Source organism: Vespa crabro, chromosome 20 (assembly GCF_910589235.1).
Source record: "Vespa crabro chromosome 20, iyVesCrab1.2, whole genome shotgun sequence".
In the NCBI taxonomy this organism is placed as follows: domain Eukaryota; kingdom Metazoa; phylum Arthropoda; class Insecta; order Hymenoptera; family Vespidae; genus Vespa; species Vespa crabro.
The window spans coordinates 4,491,021-4,514,002 of record NC_060974.1 but is presented as its reverse complement, the minus strand read 5'-3'; the positions used below and the strand labels follow the sequence as shown (position 1 = coordinate 4,514,002).

The following is a 22,982-nucleotide window of genomic DNA, read 5'->3' as shown; positions in this document are numbered from 1 at the left end:
GGAGAAGAAAGAGGAAGGTCGTCAAACCAGATTTCTGTATACGATGAGGGCAGGTCCGGGATAAATTTCAACGTGGATCGTTGCACTTAGGAAAGAAGTATCAAGGACACCTATCCTTCCCTCCCCCATCTCTCTCATTCTCTCCATATCACCCTTTCGATATTTCGAAATCGCCTCTTTTCATTCTCTTTCAGTCTCTTTCTAAGTAATTTATATATATATATATATGTGTGTGTGTATATTCTCTCTTTGTATTTATGTATATATGTGTGCATATATACAGGGTGATTAGAAATGAATGGTCCAATTGAATATCTCTTTTGTTAGGAAGGATTTCGTGAGTCAAAAATTTTAATTGTACGAGATAAAACACACTGGAATTAAAAATTCTTAATTCGTTGAACGGTCTATAATTTTATTCAAATATTTCTGAACGTTCCTTCTCTAATTTTAAAGTAATTTAATATTCGTGATCAATCTTTTTAATTTATTTAATATACCGTTCCACTTTATTATATCGCTTTTATTATTCATTGTAACATCTCTACAATTTTATTCATTCCATTGTAACTTTCTTTTCTCTTTTTATCTCTCTCTCTCTCTCTCTCTCTCTGTCTGCATTTATAACAACAAATAATTAATTCTAACGCTCGAACGTCGTGGCAAACATTTATTTAAAAATTTAAACGATCGATTTATTTATTCTGAAGATATATAATGAAACTATAGTGATAAACGAAGAAATGGATGAAAAGAAAAATTCTTAAAATATATATAATCTCTCAAAAAGCATAATTTCTCGAACTTCTCGACAAGTTTAACCGAGTGCTCTAGATAGTCGTTCTTAAAATGGGAAGAGAAGAAAATAAAACAAAAAAAAAAAAAAAGAAAAAGTGGGAGAAAAGAGACAGACGACGGATGTAGAAAGAACAGAACGAGAGAGAGAGAGAGAGCGAAGGAAAAGGATGGGAGATGTTGAAATCTTGAGCAGCAAATGTTTGCTGAACGTGCCAGGACGATCTCAATGGAGATCCGACAGCACTTTCCCCTTTTTATCGGTAACTCCATCAAGAACGAGAGACAGAGAAAGACAGAAAGAGAGAGAGAGAGAGAGAGAGAGAGAGAGAGAGAGAGAAAATATTCAGCATTCAATCCTCTTCCTAGTTCTATTCCACGTATAAACGATACCTAAACATTTAATATTTTTTTACCCTTTCGTAAATTGCTATGCGACAATTTAACATTAATATAATACTACAGTTACACTATAGTATGATTACCATAGTAATACTCATAATAAATAAAATTATAATAATAATAATAATAATTATTATTATTATTATTTATCTAATTTATAACAAATCAAACGTGATACATTTAAATATCTAAAGTTTAGATTATCCAATGGATCGTATTAAAAATGATACTTTTAAAAATCTTTTCTCTTTTCTTTATCGAATCATTTCAAATTATTCGAAATATGCGAAATAGGAATTAGCACGAACGATCAATCAATCGGATATAACTCCATTGGTATTTCAAATATTCATAACGACGTCTTATCGTTGGTTCGTTTTCTAAGATCGTTTAGAAAGTGGACGGATATCGATGAGAGTCGTGATTCGATTGACAAGACAATGGCACGATACGTGAATTGAATACGTTATGCATTCTCTCTTTCTCTCTTTCACTCGCTTACCAACAACAACACATACACACGCACGCACACATATACATAAGTATATATACGCGTTCGTTGCGTACGAATTCCGGATTAAAGCGATCAAAAAAAGAAAAAAAAAAAAAAAAGGAAAAAGAAAAAAATGGTGGATGTAAGAGGAATTGCAGGTTACTTCTGCATCTACCGGTTAGTCCGGCTTTGACTCTATACATATATACATAGTGTGTGTGTGTGTGTGTGTGTGAGTGTGTGGGTTCGCGTTCTCCGATGCGGATCTGGTTTCGATTTTATGGCTCCGCATAGGAGGTAATATTTCGCCTTTTACGAGCACCATCTATAGTCCCTCTTCCCCTCCATCACGGTCCCTCCTCGTTCCAATGTCCTTCATGAATTTCATTCGACGTTACTACGTGGCCCTTATCTCGAACAATGGCGAAACATTTCCAACCAAGGGGAAAGGGGGTAAATGCCAATTTTTTTACGATTTGGGTCAACCACCATTTCGTTTTATTTTCGGACTTCGCCGACTTTGACCACCCCTTCTCCCTACCTGCCATTACTAAAAAATGTTAATTATGTACTTCGTGTGTTTTGTTTTTATTCATTTGTATATTTATTTATTCGTTTCGTTTTTTCTTTCCTTCTTTCCCCCCTCCCCCCACCATTCGATTGCACACTTCGATACACTATTGTACTATTATAAATGATATTATAATTTGATTCTAATTAACTAATACTTTTTTAGCTAAAACAAAAAAAGAGGAAAAAAAAAGAAAGAGAAAAAATGATCGAATTATATCTTAATAGTTAGATTTTAGTAGGTTAGATTTTATTTCTGTCTAAAACTTTTGAAAAGACGTCAGTAAAATAACTTCAGGATCACGTGAAATACATATTAATTTGAAATCTTTCCTGTTCCAATTTTGCAAATGTCAAATTTATAATTTTATCTTCTAAGAATCTATTACTTCCTTGATTTTAACGAAGAGGGAAGGAAGGAAAGTATTATCTCGAGCGAAACTATCGAAAGGAATGGTAAAGTCAATTCGAAACGAGCTTTCGAGTAAGTGGAACACCCAGATAGTCTGTCGCAACGTGTATGTATACTAATCGATTAGTCGAGAGCACGTTGCTTCTCTCTACTATAGAAAAAGAGAGAGAGAGAGAGAGAGAGAGAGAGAGAGAGAGAGAGAGAGAACGAGACTTTGCCCAAGTGGATTACACAGAAACGTAAGGTGATGTTCAAACTCGATTAGAAGGCTTAGAAAAGAAAAAAAAAAAAAAAAGAACGATCTTAAACAAGCTTCGATAAATATGTTTTCCTTTTTTTTTTTCTTTTTTTCTTTTAAGACGCAAACTTTTAATATATATATATTAAAAGTTGAAATAATAAAATATCCAATCTCGAAAGAATGTAGCACATTATATTATATATTATTTGTCAAAACTAATCCTTACGTCTAACTATCAAAAACGATTAATGTTATAGATCGGTGTTATAAATTTTAAACGAATTGCATACAAAAAAGAAAAAAGGAAAGGAAAAAAAAAGAAGAAGAACAAAAGAAAGAAAAGAATTTTGTATTTGATCAGAATTTTGGAGTTCTATTGCACGTTTGTTCCTAAACTCTCTAAACGAAGCGTGCCGCATAACTTGCTTGTCCCACAGAATTTCCAAACTTGATCGAAGCAATGTGAGAGAAAGAGAGAGAGAGAGAGAGAGAGAGAGAGAGAGAGAGGAAGAGGGAGAGGAAGAGTGAGTGAGAGAGAGAGAGAGAAAGAGAGAGAGAGAGAGAGAGAGAGAAAGAGATTAGCGGTCGACCACGGTCGCTGTTGAAACGGCAGCTTGGATAATTCGCCGTTTACACTGTAATTTCGATTTCTCCACGAATTCCATGGAGCCGGCAACCCTCAGTCTGCGTTTTAGCAATCCAACCCCTTACCCCTCTTACCCCTTACCCCCTACCCCGATCCTACCAACCCATTCCCTTTCCACATTGTCGTACATCGACATGGAAACAAATAGAGCGAATAGAAGAGTATTAGCGTTGGTTCGTTGGTCGATCGTTAATTCGTTCATTCGTTCATTCGCACGAGAGAGAAAGAGACAGACAGATAGATAGATAGAGAGAAAGAAAGAAAGAGGTACAAAGAGAAACAGACAGAGAGAGAGAGAGAGAGAGAGAGAGAAAGAGAATTTGAACATGGAATCGAGTAGTTATCGTTCCGAACTAGTTTCCAACGATTTACTGCATTTCAACGGTAACCCTTCCAATTTACTACCATCTATCCAACTATCAACGCACTGTACTCGAACATATAACTCCGAGCGGATTAGAAATCACTATGAATCATCATTTCGATTCGATTGATTGTTCTCTTTTATTTTTTCTTCTCTTTCAAGAAGAAAGGATAATTTGAATTCCTCGAACTATTTAAAATTAAACAAATCGAATTAAATTAATAAATACCAAGATAATTTATCTTGTTCATAATTATTAATATCTCCTGAGACTACAATTTGGTCGTAATAATGTGGGGAAAAAAAAAAAAAAACAAAAGAAAAAATATTTAAAAGGACAATTGTCCTATAATTCCTGAACACTAAAAAGAAGACACACGCAAGAGAGGGTGATGATTCTCGTTTAGAAAAAGCAAACACATTGCGTCCGATGACGTGTAAGAGGGATGATTGTGATTCGGTCGAGTTGATTACACCATCTACGTAAACACATTCACACATACGCGCACACACACACATATATATATATTATATATAATATAAGAGCAACCCTTTATATATATTTATATATATATATAAGTGCAACCCCTTTCGATAAACACACTAGCCAGGTTGAATGGGTGAACGGCTTGGATGAAGCCAAGTACCCTGTTACCCCCACTACTTCTATTTTCTATCCCTCCTACTCTTTTTCTTTCTCACTCCTCTCTCTCTCTCTCTCTCTCTCTCTCTCTATCGCAACCCTTCCTTCGTGAGCAAACTAAAGCGTACGGTAGTTGAGGAACGAGAAGGCGAGGGTTGTTTCGAGACGACGATATCGACCGACCCCAACCCCTTCTGTATATGCTCCTCGTGCTTGCCGAGCTTAAAGAGGACCTGTCGTAAATGCGATAGCGCCTTTAATGGAACCGAGATCTTCCTTCTTTCTCTCTCTCCCTTTTTGCCTTTTCATTGTCTTACGCGGAGAGAATACGAGAATGCGAAACGCCCAAGTTCCCATGGCAAATTTCCTCGAAATGCAATTTTGTTCGTACGATAGATATATATGCAACTTATATACTATATTAATTGACCCATCGAATTTGTGTATTTATTATTTTGGAGTTTTCAACGCTTTCTTTCTTTCTTTTTTCTTTCGAATTAAAAATTCTTTTTTTTATTTTTTTTATCATTCAGTTATCTTCCTTCTTTTCTGCTATTCTGGAAAGAAAAGAAAGAGGCGGAGGATTATTACGTAAAATCTTAAGTAAGGTAATTTTTGTTTCGTGCGTTACTGAAAGAAAATTATATAATTTGAAAGTTATAGTATATAAGTATATCATGGTCTTATTAGTGTAAGTTTTACTTATATTAATTACTTATACTAATAAGTAATTATATAATACACTTTAACTGATAAATAATACATTATAACTTATTAGTTATTATACCTAATTTATTATTTATTATATTACTGGTTTGTTATACGTGTAAATTATTCATATATATAAATTAATATATAGTTATTATTAAAAAATATGGATATATAAATACTTATGGGAATTAAATTAGAAAGTTGTTTGCTGCTTTAGAAAGAATTAATTATATGAAACAATAAAATAGAAATTAATTAAATTCCTCCTTTTTTCTTTTCTTCATTTTTGGTCATGAAAAATCAAGGAAATATTTTTCTCGTAAGAAAAATTAATTAAACGAAAAGAAGATGAAAAGATCATCGTAGCTTCTTGTTTTTCTTTCTTTTTCTTTTTTCTTGTTTTGTTCTTTCTTTCTTTTTTTTTCTTTTTTTCTTTTTTTTTTTTTTTTAGTTAATCTTACGCTCTTAGATGCGCACGGATTTACGAAGAGATAACGGACGTCATAAAAGAATCGTTATCTTCATTTTATCGCCATTTTTCTTTTCTTCTTTTTTTTTTTTTTTTCTTATTAATGTTACATTCCCGTCAGTTTTCATTGAACGTCCAACGAATCTTATCGTGGAATATAAGAAATTCTTTCTATTTTTATTTCTCATTTTCTTTTTTTTTCTTCTTCTTGAATGATTCGACAAAATTCTCACGTTTAAGTACAGAAGCAATTCATTTCGAATAAACTTCATATAATTTTCCGTGATTCTCCTTTTATCCTTTAGACATAATAATGCTAGCAAGAAGTATTAAGAGACAGACAGAAACAAAGAGAATGAGAGAGAGAGAGAGAGAGAGAGAGAAAACATACACGGAAATTAATTAACTCTGACATGGGCTTTGACGAAGGCATGCTCGTTACCGGTAGTCCGCTCGAAATGGAATCAGAGAAATTACTGTGAACCCGCAAAGTTTATGCTGAAAACGCATCAGAGAGAGACTTAGCCATGAACGAGGATGACGAGAGTGTGAAAATAGGAAGGAAGAAGAAAAGAAGGAAGGAAGGAAGGAAGGAAGGAAGGAAGGAAGGATGGATGGATGGATGGATGGATGGATGGATGGATGGAAAGATAGAATGTGCAAGACGTAAAGAGAAACATAGAAGGATGATAGTAAATATATATATATATATATATATATATATATATATATATATATGTTATGTATATACGTATGTATTATATATCCTGGCCTCGACAGGTTCTTTCTCTCTGTCTCTCTCTTCTATATTCCGTGTTTTAACGGAAATGCCGACTATGCTCTGCTTGCAAAATGTGAACCTGTAATTCTGTGTCACGTAGCGCAAACAAACAGCGCTTGTTAACCGAGATATACAACGGCACAGTGCCATGATGCAGTAATACAGAAGAAAGAAAGAAAGAAAGAAAGAAAGAAAGAAAGAAAGAAAGAAAGAGAAAGAGAGAGAGAGATAGATAGAGAGAGAGAGAGAGAGAGAGAGAGAGTCTCGGCACAGTAATTAACGTTTTCCAAGTGTTTTCTTCTTCCTTCATGGAAAAATTTAATTTAAGAAAGAAAAAAAAAGAAGGAAAGAAAGAAAAATGTAAGAAAACATAATAATAAAAAGGAAAATCGAAAAGATATGTATTTACTAATAGTAATAATTAATAATAGTAGTAATAAAAGTTCTGCTAACATATTGTGAATGAATGAAATAAAAAATCAAATCGAATAAGTTTATCCAACAGAGCATTGCATTTCTACTACGTTGAAAATTGACGAGACATAATTGAAATTAATTGAACCTTGAAGTTCTTTGATTATAATATGTCTACTTATATGATTTATTTCATATATATATATATGAGATATCTAAAGGATATAATTAAAGGTGTTCGAAGAATGATGCATTTTTTTCTTCCCTTTTTTTCTTTTTGTGAAAATTGTCAATATATACATAATATATAGCGTATAATATATATTCTTATATATAAAGTAAAGTAATCGCGTTTAGCTCAAATTTCGCGTATCCCGCATTCGCATGTCAGAATGGAATCCAATTTCCGTTCGATAAGGAATGGTAGACTTCAAAGGCAAGCTTTAACTAGCCATTTTACAAATACAATAAAGGTTCGCTATGGAGAGAAAGAGATAGAGAAAGAGAGATAGAGAAAGAGAGTGGAGGGGAGAATAGAAACGGTATTATTGAAATGTTTGAAAGTCTCGTTTTTTTACATTGGAAAATTTACGGTGTAAAATTTTTGTTTAACCTTTTTCTTTCTTTACTCTTCATTCATTTTTCACGATATGTGAAAAGAAAAATTTAGAACAAGAAACAAAAAGAAGAAAAAAATAAAAAAAAATATGTATAAGCATTAAAACACAATCGCTTTCAAGATTACGTTTGTTATATATAATAATATGACGGAATTAATGGGGGTCAAAACAATAATCTATTAAAAACAATAAGAAATTATGAAAGAAGCATAATATTATTAAACGTTAAGTCCAAATCCCAAAAGGAATCTTCGATGCTCCAACCACGGAAATGCACAAAGTTGTACATCCACGGTTATGCGATATCCTCTGTGCTTTCTCATATGTGTGCACATAAATATACACACAGTACACTTTTATATATATATAGATATATACATATACGTATATATATATACGTAGATACATTAGTACTATGCACATATCCGTGTGTCATAACATCACGTACACATACGGTAGTTGGAATTTATTATCATCGTTGGAATTCACGTTCCGTCTCCGCCGATGTTAGAACGGTTATTATAGACTCCGGTGTATAAGAGAGAGAAAGAGCAAGAGAGAGAGATAGATAGAGCCAGAGATAGAGAGATAGAGATAGAGATAGAGATAGAGATAGAGATAGAGATAGAGATAGAGAGAGAGAAGAGATACGTTTAAGGCTATCCTCGTTGGCACGTGGAACATGCCGTTTAGAATGCGACGAATGCGATAACTCAGAGTGAGAGAGAGAGAGAGAGAGAGAGCAAAGTAGAGTTAGAGAATATTCGCGCTTCGAGGAAGCGAGAATAAATCACGAGGAAGTAGAACGAAATCGTCTCACTGAATTCCCAACGTTGCGGAGAGATATAAAGAGAGAGAAAGAAAGAGAGTTGAAGAAAAAGAGATTCTTTTTCTTTCTCTCTTTACTTACTCTCTTTCTTTCTTTCTTTTCACTCTTAAAGTTCCCAAAGTAGAGAAGAAATTCTAAAATTGGCTTGGACAAAGTACGTCGTACGATGGAGAGAAGTAATAAAAAAACCAAAAAAAAAAAAAAAAAAAACAAATGAAATGAAAAATAAATAAATAAATGAAAAACGAAACGGAAGGAGGAAGAAAAAGTAAGAGGTGGGAAAAAATAAATACACAAATAGACACATAAGAGAGCGTACGCATGCGTCATAAAAAAAAAATATTTAGATGTGAACGTGTGACAAAGATTTGCTGCTCATCCTCATCACTCTACCCATTACGAAAATGAAATTGACCTGTCTGAGAATTTAAAACAAAAAGAATAAAAGAAAAAAAAAAAAAAATTACTAGATTTCACAATAATCCTAACAAACACTTTTCGTTGGGATATTCTCTCTTTCTCTCTTTCTCTCTGGGAAAAATTAAACATAAAAAGAAAGATAAAAAAAAATATGTTGGATGAAAAGTATTACGAATCGTTTTTGAAGCATTGAAAAAAGTCGCGCATTTTACGAATAGATACGAACTTTCATGGTTCATACTCTTTCTCCTTCTCTTTCTCTTTTTGATGGAAAGAGAAATTTAGGAGAGAGAGAGAGAGAGAGAGAATGTGAGGAGAGAGGAATGAAGAAGAGGAAAAGGGTCGTTAAACTACGCCGAGAACGTGGCAAGATACTCGCTTTTTCCTTTGTCTCTCTCTCTCCCTCTCTCTCTCTCTCTCTCTTCCTCTCTCTGTCTGTCTATCTATCTTTATCTTTCTCTTTTTCTCTATTAGTCAGTCCACGACCCGGATGTACAGGAATAGCAGAGTGCGTGAAATTCGGTACGTATTTGTGTGGTCAAGCGACGAGAGACGAAAAGAGAGGGTTAAAGAGTAAGAGTAAAAGAGAGAGAAAGAGAGAGAGAGAGAGAGAGAGAGAGAGAGAACACAGGCAGAAGAGTTTAGCAAAGCTTCGGCACCTTTCTCAAAGGCGCGTTTCATAGTTGGCAAATGGCCAAACAAAAAACGAATAGAAATACGAGACTCGGATCTCTTAGTTTCTGTCGTGGCATCAACATCTTCATTGGACACCTGTCTTGTCGTCGAAAAAGATGTCGATGATATTTTTATTCTTTTTTCTTTTTCTTTTTTTTCCCCTATTGAAAAGAAAAGCGGCTGAGAGAGCGGGCTGGCTATTTATTATAGGGTATTTTCTTAAAAAAAAAAAATTTGATCAATATTTGAAATAAATTTTGTTACAAAATATTTATAATGACAATGATTATGATAATAAAAGAAGGAAAAGAAAATTAGTTGTACTAGTAATATTCGTAATGATAATGGTGGTAATTAAAAAAGAAGAAGAAGAAAAAAAAATTAGTAATAAAAGTAATAATATTTGTTATGATAACGATGATAATTGATAAACGCATAAGAACAGTTTTGTGACCTCATCCTAATATAATACAATGAGAAATTTCCTAAGACCTTGAGAGCATTTCTGTTCTCTTTAGAAGTCCATATCGAAAGGTAGAGATAAGTACCGGTATGTCTACCTGTCCGGGCACCAGCTGCTGCCTGTTAGGAATATCGTTCGTCAGGTTGCACCTGCGTCTGATGCACCCTTGCTCTTACATACGTTTGCCTGTGTGTGGTCGACCACGAAAGAAGAGACAGACAGATAGACAAACAGACAGACAGAGAGAGAAAGATGGAGAGAGAGAGAGAGAGAGAGAGAGAGAGAGAGAGAGAGAGAGAGAGAGAGAGAGAGAGAGAGAGAGAGAGTAGACCAATGGAATCCAACGATGAACAGCTGCGGCGAAACTGCCTTTGGCTTATTCCCTCGATTATGCAACCGGTTGAGGGGAGAGCAATGGGGAACCGAGTTATAACCCCATGGATGCCATTTAAATCGGTCATTATGCGTGGTATGCAAACAATTCACATACATCGATCTGGTTCCTTTTGGAAAATAATTTATTTTTCTTTTCGTTTTAATTTCTATTTTCCTTTTTCTTTTTCTTTTTTTCCTTTCTTTCTATTTTTCTTTTTTTTTTTTTCGAAACCCTAAAACAAAGCAAGTGATAGTAAATGATAAATATAATCTGTTGAGAGTGTGATATGTAACGATCCTATTGTATTACACGAATACATATTATATGGTGAATCGTAAAAAGCAATTCATAAATATCTATTATATTTTAAAAATTATAGTAATAACAATAATAGTAATAATTTTAAAAATTCATCTCGCGTTTGAAAAAGAAAGAAAGAAAGAAAGAAAGAAGAGTGAAAGTAGGTTAACATAAATAAAAATTGAATGAATAATATTATATGTATTAAATGAAATGATATATGTGTGTATAATTGTAATGAAAATTCTCTAAAAATTTTTGACGTTATAACTAATTTTCATTTTCGCTATCGTAGAAAAAGTATTCTGATTTTGGTATAGTACGTCAAAATTTATTTTCTAAAAGGATCATCGTGTTATATGAAAATTCATTCTATAATTATATATATATATATATTGTTTTGCTATATATGCTAAATAAATAACAATAAATATACAATAAATTGTATATAACAAAACAATTTATTATATAACACTATATGGGTGTGTTTGTTTGTTAAGTTTATTAATTATAATCTTTGACGATAAAAAAAAAAAAAAAATATTACAAATGTTCTCTATTGCATCAAAACCATTTATCTGCATCACGTTATATGAATGGTTCTCACAATTTTCATATATCGTGCTTTAGGAAAATTGAATACTCGCATAACCTGCATGCTATGTTATAAGACATATTTATTTTTCTATACCAAAATATAAATCAACAAACACGATTTATTTGATTCGTGTAAAAATACTAAAGAAAAATTTTGTATATATTTGAAAAGAAAGAAAGAAAGAAAGAAAATAATAAAAAAATATCACAACAAAGATCTGAAAAATAAGATTTAAAAAGGAACCAGAGGACTGATATGATAAAAATCTTTGAGTATTACTATTGCGAAAGCACAATAACAATTCTTGTCTATCCTCACTGAGCGATTTATAAATCCTGTGAATATTTTCGCGATATGGAAAACGTGTCCTTTCCTTTCTTCCTGACGACATAAAAGCAATGAATAAAAAGAACAAGACAAAGAACAAGATAAAGAAAAAAAGAAAAGAAAAGAAAAACAACAAGAACAAATCTAAGTCGGATTCTCTTTCTCGTCTTTCACCAGTGATAAAAAGGTTGGAGGTTAAAGGGGAATTGGCGGTAGGAGAGGAGAGACACGAAGTAGTTAAAAGAAAAACATTTATTTTTCAACCTATCCACTCGAACGATCGATCGATCCTTTTTTTTTCTCCTCGAGAACGAAAAAAAAAATGATTTCTACGGTAGTTCGTCTTCTCAGCTGATCATACGGTTTAAATAAGAGGGTGTCAGAAAAAATGCGTGCGTATCAAGATTATGTTCGGAAAAGATACTCTCTTTTGTTTATTTACATAGCTGACCCTTTTATTTATTTATTTTTTTTTTATACTCTCTATTGCACCAATTAAAAGGAATAAGGAGTGAAAAAAGAGAGAAAAAAAAACTGAAAACATTTGTGAAATTTTTCTATCTATTTATATTACATATATGTGTACAATATTTTTTTATATATATAATACAAATAGATATATATATATATATGCACACTGATATATTATATAAACTGATAATATATACTTTCACTGATGATAATGATAATAATATATATAAATACTTTTTTATTATATATAATACATTTATTGCACATTAATTTATTGCTATTTATGATATATAATAAAACAATGTATCTATATTATTATTATTATCAGAGAAAGTATATGTTATCAGTTTATAATATCTATATGTATTTATGTGTGTGTGGGTTTAGTTCATGAAAAATTTGCTTTTTCTATCATAATTTCTAACGAAAGACGACACTCATACGTGAGTACGTAAGTAAAATTAAATGTCTTTTGTGAGATACCACCTACACCTTATTAAAATAACGTAATATCATATTTCCTTTATTTTTCATTTCTTCATTTATGAGAATATTATTTATGAAAAGATATAATTATCTCACAGTCTGAGAAATTAATATTTTGTTATTCGAAGTAAATGAAAGAAATATTTATATAAATATATATATATATATATGCGGGCGCACACATACGTGCATGTATTCATATATGTAAAAAAAATAATAAGAAATAAAAGAGAAAAACTTGGAATCATTTTTTTACTCACTTTTTCGATGAATAAAATAATAATAATTATTATTATTATTGTTATAATAATAATAATAATTATTATTATTATTATAACAACAACAACAACAACAAATACCAATAATAATAATAATAGAAGAGTTTGAAAAAATGTTAGAAAAATTTTCATAAATTTCTAGTTTTACTCTTTTCTCGTTATTTTCTCTCTTTACCCCTTTTTTTACTTCAACCCCTTTCCCTCCCATCTCCCACCTCCCAATTCGTATTTTCTTTCTTTCTTTTTTTTTTTGCTTTTGTTTTTTTCTTTATTTTAGTTTTTCAACCTAACATTGCAACGAACACATTCTCGGCCTCTTTCGAAAGCTCGTTCCTGTATACACCAAAAGCTTTTCCGGATGCCTTTCCGCATTAATATCGCTGCGTTGAAAAAGAGAAAAATGATAAAAGAGATAGAGATAGAGAGAGAGAGAGAGAGAAATACGGTTGTCTACGCTACCGAAATGGATTATGGATTATACGGATATACGAGAAAAGAACGTTTCTAGATTATTTTACGTTTCGAAAGCTCTCTGTAGACTCACAGAAATCTAATACACACATACACACACATTTATATACAAAATGGATTATAAATGGTAATAGTTTTTGCTCGTTACAAACTAAAAAAGAAAAGGCAAAAAAAAATAAAAAAAAAAAAACAAAACAAAAAAACAAAAACCAGAAAGTAAAAACGAAACACTCTTTAATCATTTTAAATAATCAAAATCATTGAATGTACAATAAAAAGAAATAAATAAATAAAAATTTACGTATGATTTAATTATTTTTTCATTTTTATTTTTTCGACATCTCATTCTTTTTCCTTCTTTCTTCGTTTTTTTTTTTTCTCTTTTGTTTCAACCGTTACCTGCGATATTATTTTTTTCCTTTTTTATATAAGCATAGAGAAGCATTTAAAATTGAACCGACTATTAATAGAAATAAATAATTATCGAGATACTTGATTATTTATAATATAATTTAATTATTCCTATTATTATTTAATTAGCATTGATTTCTTCGTTTTTTAATCATTACATCGTTACTCATAAGTGCTCCCATTTAGATGAAACTCTCACCCTCTACAAATAAACTAATACACGTTCGAAGAGGAACATTTGTACATCTCTCTCTCTCTCTCTCTCTCTCTGTATACATACGTGTAGATATATATATATATCAACATAGATAAAATTCAGGAGAAGCAGAAGCTCGGAATCAAGTGGTAGAGTAAGCTGAGAGTTAGTTCGCAACAATAATTATCCGAGTTCCGCAACTAGTGGCCGAAACGACCGACTCGGTTCTAAACCGGAACGAATATAGTTTCTCCGTCTGACTCCATCTCTCTATCTATCTCTATCTATCTATCTATCTATCTCACTCAGAGACAGATACACATACATTCATGTTTTAACCCTTCTATTCTAAACTGAACTACTCGATGACTGTTACCTTTTACCTATGTACAAACAAATTCATGTCGGTTTGGCGGCCATTACGTTGAAATTTCTAAAACTCTCAAAATCAGGAAGGAGTTTTCGAGGGATGGAGAAGAGAGTTGTGGTTGAGAGAGGATGAAGCATATAAGTAGTATCTTTCTATCTATCTATCCTATCTATCTATCTATTTACTTATTTATGTATTTGTTAATATAAACGTGAATGCACATGTGTATACAATATTTTATGCGATTCACGGAACCGAAAGGAAATACAAAAGTTCGAAACTTCGAAATCATAACTAACTCGTACGATATTAGCTAGAAACTCTAACCATGCTCTTGTTATTTAGTGCTTGCAAATTAGACATTTTTTAAAGAAAGATCTCTATCTTTCTCTCTTTATATATATACATGTACCTAAATTTCGAAGATAGTTATTTCACCATTATCACGAATACAGCAGCAGCAGCAGGAAGATGAAGAAGAATAATAACAAGAACAATAATAATAATGATAACAACAAGTGAAGTAATAATGCAGCAAAAGTTCGTAGAGTTAATCAAATTTGTTTATACAAATATGGCTCTATCCCAAAATAAAAATGGCGTATCTCGATAAGTCGTAAAAATCGAGATAGATCATTTTTTTTTTTATATACTCGAAAATAAATTATACAGATTATTCAAACATTTGATGGTTCGGATCTGAATTGATAAATATGATTTTGGCTTGTCCAAACCATGATTTTTCGATATTTCAAACGACAAACGACGACTATAAATCAAATGAAATATTCGAGTATTTCGACAAATTTTTCTCGAGTGCCTAATTAAATTAATCCATTGAAGATCTTGCCCAAATATTATTATTATTATTATTATTATTATTATTATTATTATTATTATTATCATCATCAAAGATAATTATTGTAGAATTTGAGAAATACCAATATTATTATTATCATAAAGTTTGTGAAATACCTAACATTATTATTATTATTATTATTATTATTATTATTATTATTATTATTATTATTATTATTATTATTATTATTATTATTATAACAGTAGAAATCGCGATAAAAGTCTTTCCAAGCTGGACCATTTATATTGATTGTAACAATCATTCCGAAAAAGTATGTATCACGTTCGATTAAAAAACGAAGATGGCACATGCATTAGAACACGCGCATACACATTTATAACATAACGATCAACGCTAAATCGAGAAGCCTGAAATAATTTCTATCAATTATTTACGATATAGTGTGCTAAGATATATAAAAAAAAAAGAAATAAATACACACTCGCAGCCTCTCTCTCTCTCTCTCTCTCACACACACACGCAGAGTAAAAGCGAAGGCGTATCGGCACGATATCGATCGTATATTATTAATATCGTTGCCTTCGCTATGCAAAAGCGAAAGAAAAAAAAAAAAAAAAAAAGAAAAAAACAGAAACAGATAAAAAAAAAATATATATATAGTGAGAAAGAGAGAGTAAAACTCCGTCGATGATTCGATAAAGTTTCGAATTAAACGCGCAAACACCGGGAGCCACGTGTTTTCTCCCTCAGAGGAGAGAGAACGAATCAATAGCGTTGGCAACGTTATCACCAATATTTTACCCTCTCTCTTTTCTCCTAATATTACTCGACACGAGTTTTATTTCTCTCTCTCTCCCTCTCTCTTTTTCTCCGTTTGTTTTTTTCTTTTTCATTCGACACACGGTAGAGGACATTTATTTCATTTTATTTTTTTTCCTCCCCTGCCCCTCTGTCTTTTACTCTTTTTTTCATATTTATTTTTTTCCCCCGTTCGTTCTTTTTTATTTTTATTTTTACCCTTTTTTTTCTGGTGCACGAGTATCTTTTTGTTTTTATTTGTTTTATTCTCCCGTTCCCCCGGCCCTCCTCTCTCACTCCCACTCCCCACACGTCTCTTTCATATTCAGTATGTAGAGAGCCGCGACATTTTTGGAAAATATCATACCACCTCTCCTCTCCTCGTTCATCCATCCTTTAGCACCCCACGACATCCCTCAGCCTTGTCTATACTCTACTCCACTCTACTCTATTCTACTGTGCTCTCTATCATCGGCCCCGTGTACTCTCGCCCACCCCCCTCCTTCCGCCGTGCTCGGAGGTTTAATTAAAAGTTTAACTAAAACTGGAGTTAATTAAAACTTGAAATTACGGCTCGCGCAGGTTCGCGCATGTCGATGCATTAATAACCGCTCAAATGTCCATTCGCCGTCGCAAAGCGAATCTCCGCGAAGATCCTAAATTATCTACCCATACCTAACCGGACCGACCACCCACCCACACGCGCCCTTTTCCCCCTCTCTCAGCACTTGCCTGCCTACCTACCCGTCCAATCCCCCGCACTCTCCCGACAACGATGAACCACCCCACAAAACCATACTCATTCTACGCCAACTCTATCACCGACTGATTCACTTTAATTTCCCACCAACGATCGTTAGCCACAAAGCAGCGTCATTCTACGATAGATAGATAGATAGATAGATAGATAGATAGATACATAGATAGATAGAGAGAGAGAGAGAGAGAGAGAGAGAGAGAGAAAAGGATTGAACGAATAGATGCCTAATTAATCCCATTGACGGGATGAACAGCGATTTATCTAACTGTACAATTCGATGAATAATCATTGAACTTTGTATATAATATATATATATATATATATATATATATATATATATATACATATCATATTGATTGAATATAAATTAAGGGCCAGTTTAATATCCATTTTGTTAGAAATATAATGTTGATGTGTGAATTATGGAAATATAGATAGAAATAGTAATAATAATTTAATTCTTAATAAAACTTAAATTTAGAAGAGAGAATTATTGCAAAAGCAAAAGTTATTTATATATATACATATATATTTATTTATTTATTTATTTGGTATATGTACGTATAACCGATATCGATCTGTTTCACATAGAAACTATTAGATGACGAGTGGAGTTTCTCTAATGCCAAATGAAATAAACCGGCGATCGTTGCCACGTTCGAAACCGCCCGTTGAAGCTGGCACGGCTTTTACGAGCGACGAGTTTCGTTTTACTACCCTCCGTGAACAATAGCAATACGACTATGAAACTGACGTTGTAAGGGTATACGTGTGTGTGTATTTGGGTGGGCGTGTGGTACACGTACCTACAGGAAGGGCTATTTACGTTTTATTAACGGTGGTCCAACCGGCAACACTACTACTAGGGGACCGGTGTGCTGCTGCTACTGTGCTCTGGCAACCATCGAAATGCAAGTGTTCTCTTTCTTTCTCTTTTTTTTTTTTTTATTCTTTTTTTTTTATTTATTTTTTTCCCTTATTTTTCCTATTGCGATATAGCTTTTTTTTTTTATGCCGATCCATTTATACTGTATCTCGTATTATTGCATGATAGAAGGAAGGAGAGAGAGAGAGAGAAAGCGCGGATGAATTTTCGTTTTATGACGTTAGTAGAATTTTCGTCGTTAAGAATTTTTATTATCTTTAAAAGTGGTCGGATAAAAATTTATATATGGATTGTTTTTTATAATCGATTTTTTTTTTTTCCTTGTAAAAATATATCACAAAATATTATTTGTTGCCTTATGTATATATTTTCTTTTTCTTTTGTGGTAATATTTAACAATAATATTTTTATTATTTCTACAAGGTTAAGAAATTTATATATATATAAGATAGATTAAAAAAAGAAAAGGAGGAAATAAACATAACAATAACAGAAATGAATGTGTTCATGCAGGAATGAAATTAGAAATTCGTGGTTAAATCTGGCCAAAGTCTAATATCGACTTCACTCTACAGTCTACTTTAATAAATATAATGTAGTATAATGCAACGATTGCACGTATTCAGAATATAACGCGGTGTTTAACGCCTGCGTAATCGCGTAGGATTGCACTCGCATAACTCTTCCATGTAATGCTAAACGCATATATTACGGATACCGCCCACAACAACGTTTTAATCCATTGCACGTGTAAATGTGTTCTATTTATGTGCAATACATACATATGTGCATGTGCATGTAGACACGAATTAGCTTTACGAGAAGGACTGATTTTGACCTGATTTAATAGTCAATGGAATATTATTGTTTTACTATACTATAGTACTTTACTATATTAAATTTAATAGAGAATGAAATTGATTTTTACATTTTCTTTATAGTAGGAAGCCGGAATTTTTACTTTTTTGTTTTCCTTGTTGTTTATAATTTGTAATTACGAGAAAAAAAATTGGATTAAAAAATGATTCCTTTGTTTTTTCCTTTTTTATTTGATTTGTAGCAACGAATAAGTTTATAATATATTATTTTGCATTGTTGGCCTCTGGCAATACGTAATATAAATACAATAACATTAAAAAAGAAAAGAAAATAAATAGATAAAAATAAAAAAAAGAAAAAAAGAAAATGGTATTTGGTTTCGATTCGTTGTGGTATTTTGTAAACTCACGATATCTGAAAATTGTCGCAAGTTGATAAAATATAAAAAATCGAACTCACCGTATGGAAGAGCGGTTCGAAAAAAATGAAAAATAAAAAGAAGAAAAAAAGTAAACAAAAAAGAAATAAAAATGTTCGTATGAATTCGTTTTTGTATAATTAAGTATTTATACGAATTATAAATAACCATGGGAATTTTTAAGTTGTCATTAAATAAATATACTCATGTACTTGTATATCAGTATTATGAAATAATTGAATTTCTTAATGACACACGATTTGGATTTGATTATATATATATATATATATATTTTTTTTTTACTATTATTAAAATTTTAACGGGAAGAGAAGATAGGGCAAGGACGAAAGCGAGGAGATGGGGGAAGAAATATTTTCTTTTCTCCTTTTTTTTTTACAAAAAGATTTGATTGGCAAAAAAAATGAAATATGAAATGCAAAAAAAGAAAATATATATATATATATGTAACACACGTGGCAATCAACGCATTAACGAAACGATAGCACAATCGACAATGACACTAACACTAACAACGACAACAATACAGTCAGACAAATGATCCTTTAAAAGTAACCCAAAAAAGAAATCCCGTTGGGTTAAGTCACCCAGATAAATCGTATCTTATTAGAGGAGCGTGGCCATCGGCACCCTGAAGTTCTCACGATGCACTTCTCAAAGACCTCAATGCACCTTGGACTTTTCTCCGTTTACTTCAAAGATAGAAAAAAGAAGAGGAAGAAGAGGAAGAAAAAGAAGAAGTAGATACATATATTTATACGTACATGTATAGGCATAGGTATAGGTAGAGAAAGTATATGTGTGTGTGTGTAGAGAAAGAGAAAGAGAGAGAGGAATGGCGTTAGAGTAGCATGGTCTGACTTTGAAAAGTCCAAAAGAACGAAGACGAATTGAAAGAGAAAGAGAGAAAGATAGAAGAAGAAGAAGAAGAAGAGGGCGGAGGGAAACCGGAGAGGTAAAAAGAAGAAAAACGTGTCTCGACAGCGACTTTGGATCAGGATTGGCCGACTGCCAAGCCATATAACCAGTAGCTACGAGTTCCCTCCCCCACCCCTTTACCCTCAACTCTTTCCCTATGTTTCTTTCTCTTCTTTTCTTTCTTTCTTTCTTTCTTTCTTCCTTCCTTCAACAGTCTTCTCGATGCCCTGATAAAATCGTAGAAGAGAGAGAAAGAAAGAGTAGATCTAAAGAGAGTCTAACGATGAAATGAACACAAAGAAGTATAGACGGTTGGATAGATTTGAAGAGATTGACGCGTGTCGACGTATATAAGAAAGAGATAGATAGCTAGATGGATAAAGAGAAAAAGAGATAGACGGGTTTACTATACATACGTATATACATACATAGAGACAAACATACGTACCATGGAACGGGTCATTGGAATCAGGTGCAACGGGTAACGCGCGCACGTCTACGAATAATTAGTACGGCAACTCTAACTGGTTCTGGATCGTGATTAAAGCACCGTAAGAGTGGTATGCTAAAGCTATTGGGTCGGTCTGCCAGTATATTCGTATTGGTAGGTAATAGTGATGGTAATACTAGCGGTAGCTAACGCTAGCGATAGTGATAGTAGTAGTAGTAGTAGTGGTAGTACCGCGTTCGGGTGCACCGACCTGAAAGAATTAACTGATCGATCTTTAGTATGATCGATAATTAGTTGGCTAGACGATACACGATCACGTTCTCTCTTTACGTATATATGTATATATCTACGTGTATATGTATATACGTAGGTAGATCTCATTGTAGACCGATAATATCTATGTTACTTATATATACATATTTACATATATATATATATATATATATATATATATATATATACACACCCTACGTACGGATACGATGAGAGAATAACGAGGGAGAGAGAGAGAAAGAGAGCATGAGTAATTGAAAGGAGAATATGTGTGTGTGTGTGTGTGTGTGTGTAATATTGCTCACGTGAGTTTGCATTAACCAGAAGTTAATTGTTAATAAATACTACATCATAAAGATCACCGTAGAGATCTTTTGTGTACAATAAAGGAGTATTATCGGATTTGCTCGATCATTTCGTTCGAGTATTTCGACATATAACGTATAAGCTGGTTGAATCTTTAATTTATAAAAGAAGAGAGTGGGAGAGGGAGAAAAGTTGGAAGGTTTAGGTGATGATAGAGGAGGATTGATACACGCATCTACGGAGTTACGAGGTAAAAGATGAACGAAAGAGAGGGAGGAGGAGGAGGTAGAGGAGTAATTTCCTGTTAGAGACGAAGCTTCCGGCATCTCTCGTGTAATTGGTCCAAGCTAGCTTGGAACATTCACCTTCCTCTTCTCTCCTCTTCTGCCGTGCTTCTTACGTTCTGTATGTATATATATATATATATATATATATATATATATATATATATATGTGCGCGCGCGTGTACAAATAGATATCCACATATAGAAGAAAAGTTTCCTTTTCAACTTCCCACGATAATTATCACAAAGTATCAACGACTTGGCGATTGAAGTAGTTTTGCAAAGGGGATAAAGGTGGGGAATAAAAAAAAGTAATGAAATAAAATAAAATTAGACAGAGAAAGAGAGAGAGAGAGAGAGAGAGAGAATGTATTTTCAGCAATGTGTCACCCGACACGAGTTTTATACCGTGGCGTTTATTTTTGCGAGTTTGAGAGCGAGAAAGTAAAAAAGAAAAAAGAAAAGAAAAAAGAAAGGAAAAGGAAATAAAAAGGTAGAAGGAAAAGAAAAAGAAGGAAAACTCCGTCGGATAGAGAGAAAAAGAGATGTGAACGAGTATGTTATATGAGTGTGCACGCGAGGGCACACTGACAAACGATTGTGTGTGTATGTGTATATATATATATATATATGTATGTATGTATGTATGTATGTATGTATGAGTACAGAAGGCTGTAAAGAGACAAGCTGAGGAATTATGCCGACGACGAAAAAGAAGAAGAAGAAGATTGGGATCACTTCAAAGGGCTTTCCCTTCGTAGAGGATTTCGTTACTTTATTACTCTTCTTCTTTTTCTTCTTCTTCTTCAGGTTTCTTCTTTTCGACGACGAGTTCGAAGAAAGAAGAAAGAAAAACAATAAAAAATAAAAGAAAATAAAAAAAAAAAAAAAAAGAACAAAACAGAGGTAAAAGGTGAGAATGGTGGGCGCACGATTAGAGAAAAGAAGCAGTAGCTCCAGTCGTGAACAAAGGACCCCAAAAGAAGAAGAAGAAGAAGAAGAAAAAGAAGAGTATCCACGTTACGTGTTGAGGAAGATCCACCCCCACCTGCAATCCCACCCCATCTCCTATCACCATTCTCTCTCTCTCTCTTCTTTTTCTTAAGATTCTCTGGGTCTACCTGAATCAGCCTCCCTCCTTTCTTCCCACCCTCTCAACAAACATCCACCCACCCAGTTAGTTCAGTTTCTTTCTCGATCTCGTTTTCTTTTTCATCTAACCCTTAAAACCAAGGAGAGGAGGTAGGAGAAGAGGGAGGATATCCCAACCTCGCCAACCCTCTGTACGAATCTTTTGTTTGTGGACCGGTTCTATGGAGTTCCTCGAATCATTTCCCTCCTTCTGACCTCTGCCTCCCTATACAACCTCCTCCTCCTACCAATCCCACCATATCACTACAATCCCATCACCATTACTACCACTATTACTATTATTACTACTATTACTACTACTACTATTACTACTACTACTACTACTACGCTAGCTAAGTCCTCTTCTTCCTCACACTTTGGTTCCTCAATTTCTTATCTTTCGAATCTAGCTATCATTTCCCATCCTTCTTTCCTCCCTCCTTCGGAAGCATCGGCCGCTTTCGCTCTCGAAATCATTTCAGGATACCACACAAACACAAATACGCACATACATATACATACAAATGTATACCTTTCTACCACCTTTTTATCTTAGTCCCTCTTTTCTCTTTACCGTCCTTACTCACCAATATACCAACACAATCTAACCCTCAATATAGATTCTTCCGTTAAATTCCAGAAGCAAGTTTAATGGAACCGAGCGTAACCGTCTCTCACGAGAGAACCCTGAAGGGGAGGGAGAGAGAGAGAGAGAGAGAGAGAGAGAACAGCTTAGTCCAATGGTATGTCTTCGTCTGACCTTTGGCTGGGTCGATTCGCGCAACCCAACTCCGACGACCCCGTTTGACCTCGCTTCATCGACCACGGCCGAAGAGAGAGAGACCTGGACATTGTGGGTCGGGAACGT

The 22,982-nt window shown here is 33.2% G+C and overlaps 1 protein-coding gene across 10 annotated transcripts in view; it reads right to left on the bottom strand.

The window, feature by feature from the left end:
- The window catches only part of LOC124431148, a 238,284-nt gene that overhangs the window by 133,915 nt on the left and 81,387 nt on the right, over positions 1 to 22,982 (bottom strand). The gene's annotated exons all lie outside the window — the stretch shown is intronic.